Below are 4,580 nucleotides of genomic sequence, written 5' to 3' on the forward strand. Positions count from 1 at the left end.
TTAGCCAGGATGGTCTCGATCTCCTGACCTTGTGATCCGCCCGTCTCGGCCTCCCAAAGTGCTGGGATTACAGGCTTGAGCCACTGCGTCCGGCCTCTGAGACCTATCTTAATGTCATCATGTTCTAGCCAAATGGATCATTTCCTTTTTCTTTTTTTTCTTTCTTTCTTTCTCCTTCCTTCCTTCCTTTCTTCCTTCCTTCCTTCCTTTCTTCCTTTCCTTCCTTCCTTCTATTTTCTTCTTCTTCTCTTCTTCTTCTTTCAAGATACAGGGTCTTACTATGCTGCCTAGTGGGGCCTCGAACTCCTGGGTTCAAACGATCCTCTCACCTCACATTTTTCATTTGTTGTTGCTGTCTTCTTCCCTCCCTCCCTTCCTCCCTTCCTTCATTCTCCTCCTTCTCCTCCTCCTTTTTTAAGTGATAGGGTATTGCTACATTGCCCAGGCCAACCTCAAATTCCTGGGCACAAGTGTTCCTCCCACCTTAGCCTCCCAAGTAGCTAGGACTACAGGTGCACACCACTATACCTGGCCTTTTTATTTTGATGTAAGCAACTCATTACTTCAACCATTTGCTTTAAAAAAAGTGCTTTGTAAAAAAAGATTTACAAGATAGAATCATATGTGGAAAATGAAAACAGACCAGAAATGAGACATAAACACACTTGCCAGACCAACACCTTTTGACAGATATTATTAGCCAATAAAATATCCACCCTACCAAGTACATTCATTGCTGATGTTTTATTATATTACTGGCAAAAAGTTCAAATGTCATCAGCAATTATGTAATAATTGATCATTACAATAATCAAAATAAGTACAAAAAATGTATGAGCAAGCTCCTACTTATAGAATAAGGAGACAACTTTCTGTCTCCATATCCATACCCTTAGGTATGGTCTTCAATTAAAACATCAGACAATACAATCAAGGTCAATTTACATAAAAAGAGCTATAACCTTTGGCAATTACTCTAAAAGTACTTTAAAATTTTTAAGATAAATGTCATTATGTTAGTCAATAGATCTCCATTATTCACAATAGTGACAAGATCGTCTATAAGAACTCCATTTTTTTTTTTTTTTTTTTTTTGAGATGGAGTTTTGCTCTTGTGGCCCAGGCTGGAGTGCAATGGTGTGATCTTGGCTCACTGCAACCTCTGCCCCCTGGGTTCAAGCTATTCTCCTGTCTCAGCCTCCCAAATAGCTGGGATTATAGGCACCCACCACCACACCCGGCTAATTTTTTTGTGTTTTTAGTAGAGATGGGGCTTCACCACGTTGTCCAGGCTGGTCTTGAACTCCTGACCTCAGATGATCCACCCCCCCCACCAGCCTCCCAAAGTGCTGGGATTACAGGCATGAGCCACTAAGCCCAGCCTTATTAAGAACTCTTTAACTGAACTTCTAGTTATAGCCATGTTGGAGTAACAGGTATCGGCTTTACCTTAAGAAATAATAAAACTGTACAAAATATATAAAACAACTGTTTTCAGGCATGTGATAACAGGTAACAGTCAATTTTATCAGAAATATTATAGCTCTAAATATATATGCAGTTAATAATAGAGCTTCAAAATACATAAAGCAACTGACAAAAAGAGCAACAGACAAATCCACAATTATAATTGAGGATTTCAATAGCCTTCCCTCAGTAATTAATTCAAGAAGTAAACTGAAAATCAGTAAAGATATGAGACTTAAATGCACCATCAACCAACTTGATCTAATTGACACTTATGGAACACTACATCCATTTTCAGCACAATACACATTCTTCTCAAGTACAAATATTCACTAAGATAGACCATGTGCTAGGATATTAAAGAAGAATCAATGGATTTAGAAGGATTAAAATAATATAGAGTATATTCTCTGGCCACATTGAAATTGAATTAAAAATCAGTAACAGAAAGATATTTGGAACACCTCCAAATAGATGGTAATTAAAAACAGACTTCTAAATAAATGGATCAATATTTTTACTGATGATAGGATAATAACATTTAAATTTGTGGGAAGCAGCTATAAAAGGAAATTTAAAGTTTTAAATGCTCACAGAAAAGAAAGGTCTCAAATCAATGACCTCAGTCTCCACCTTCAGAAGCTAGAAAAAGAAGAGCAAATTAAACCCAAAATGAATAGAAAGAAGAAACAATAAATATAAAAACATAACTCAATAAAATAGAAAACAAACAATAGAAACAATAAAACAAAAAGTAGTTCTTTGAAAAGATTAGCAAAGTTGATAAACCTCTATCTAGACTTACCAATAAAAAAAAGGAAGAGAGAAAACACAAATTGTCAATAACAGGAATAATAAAGGGAACATCACCATAGAGCCCACCAACTTAAAAATGATAACAAAGGAAAATATTAAACAATTTTATGCCAATACAATCAGCAACTTAGTTGGGATGAATGAATTCCTTGAAAGAGGCAAACAAACTGATATAAGGAGGAAAAGAAAATCTGAATATCTCTATTAAATAAATGTAAGAAAATTAAGTTTGTATATTAAGATCCTTTCACAACAAAAACTCCAGGCCCTGTTGGCCTCACTGCCAATTTCTAACAAACATTTAAGGAGGAAATAAAACCAATCCTTCACAAATTCAGGAAACGGGGGAGTGCTGGGGGATGGGAGAATACTTCCCAACTCATTTTATGAAGCAACATTAACAAAGATAACAAAACTAGACAAGGACAAGACAAGACAAAAATGAACCAAAATCCTTCATTAAAATATTAACCACTCCAGTGCTTTGGAAGGCCGAGGTGGAAGGATCACTTGAGGCCAGGAGTTTAAGACCAGCCTGGGTAACAAAGCAAGACCCTAACTCTACAAAAACAAAATTTAAATATTAGCTGGATATGGCAGTGTAAACTTGTAGTCCTAGCTACTTGGGAGGCTGAGTTAGGAGGACTGCTTGAGCCCAAGAGTTCAAGGCTGCAGTGAGCTATGATTGTGCCACTGCACTCCAACCTGGGCGACAGAGTAAGAACTTGTCTCTACGAAAAAAAACTAAAAATAAAATAGGCCAGACACAGTGGTTTATGCCTGTAATCCCAGCCCTTTGGGAGGCTTAAGCAGAAGGACAGCTTAAGGCCAGGAGTTTAAGACCAGCTTGGACAATAAAGCAAGACTCCATCTCAACAAAAATAAGAAAATGAAAATTAGCTGGGCATGGGGCAAATGGCTGCAGTGACTGCTTGGGAGACTGAGGTAGGAGGATTGCTTGAGCCCAGGAGTTCAAGATCACAGTGAGCTATGATCACACGGCTGCACTCCGGCCTGGGCCACAGAGTAAGAATCTGTCTCAAAAAAAAAAAAAAAAAAAAAAGAAATAAAATATTTATCAATTGAATCCAATAATACATAAAAAGAATCAAATGGATTTTAATCCCAGGAATGTAGGGTTGATTTAACATTCAAATGTCAATTAATATAATTCATATTAACAAAAAGAAGGAAGGAAAATCATAAGACCATCTCAACAGACGAAGAAAGGGCATTTGACAAAATTCAACACCCATTCATGGTAAAGACTCAGGAAACTGGAACAGAGGGAACCTTCCTCAATCTAATAAAGGTAATCTACATAAGACCTATAGCTAGCATCATACTTAGTGGAATAAAAATGCTTTCCCTCTGATACAGGAAAAAAAGCAAATGTCCACTGTCATGACTTCTGCTCAACATTGTATCACAAACACCAGCCAGTGCAATAAGGCAAGAAAAAGTAATAAAGGCATAAACACTGGAAAAGAAGAAGTGAAACTATTATTATCTGCAGATGTCATGATTGCCTACATAGGGAGGCATCCTATATAGGCCAATTTATATAGGAAATCCTAAAAATAAACAAAGAAGATGAAGGAGAAGAAGAAAGGAAGGTAGGAAGGAAGGAAGGGAGGGAGTCAGGCTGGAGCAAAGTGGTGCGATCTTGGTTCACTGCAACCCCCACCTCCCAGGTTCAAGCAATTATCCTGCCTCAGCCTCCCAAGTAGCTGGGATTACAGGTGCCTGACACCACACAGAGCTAATTTTTTAAATTTTTAGTACAGACAGGGTTTCACCATGTTGGCCAGGCTGCCTTCAACTCCTGACCTCAAGTGATCTGCCTGCCTCGGCCTCCAGAAATGCTAGGATTACAGGTGTGAGCCACCAAGCCCAGCCTTGATATTGTTAAGATATCCATTCTCAAACTGATGTATAGATTTAACACAATCCCATCAAAATTCCAGTAGGCATTTTTGTAGAAATTGACTCCTGAAAATGGACAATCTTTGATATTGGTGTAAGGATCAACAAATATATACATAAAACAGGCAATCAGCAGATTTATACCTGTTGAACCTACCACAGAAATAACTCTTAATTAACCTAGAGGAGCAGTTACTTTTGCACCAACCTAATAGTTGCTGAGGCCACCAGGGAGTCTGTTAGAAAGGTATATTATGTATAATGACCTCAGCTATCAATTCTAATTAAGCTTTTTTGAGATTAACAGAGATCACAATATTACAATAAATTATATTTCCTTTGTTTTTCATGCTTTTTTTTTTTTTTTTTTT

The sequence above is a fragment of the Colobus angolensis genome, unplaced genomic scaffold, assembly GCF_000951035.1.
Source record: "Colobus angolensis palliatus isolate OR3802 unplaced genomic scaffold, Cang.pa_1.0 Scaffold476, whole genome shotgun sequence".
In the NCBI taxonomy this organism is placed as follows: domain Eukaryota; kingdom Metazoa; phylum Chordata; class Mammalia; order Primates; family Cercopithecidae; genus Colobus; species Colobus angolensis.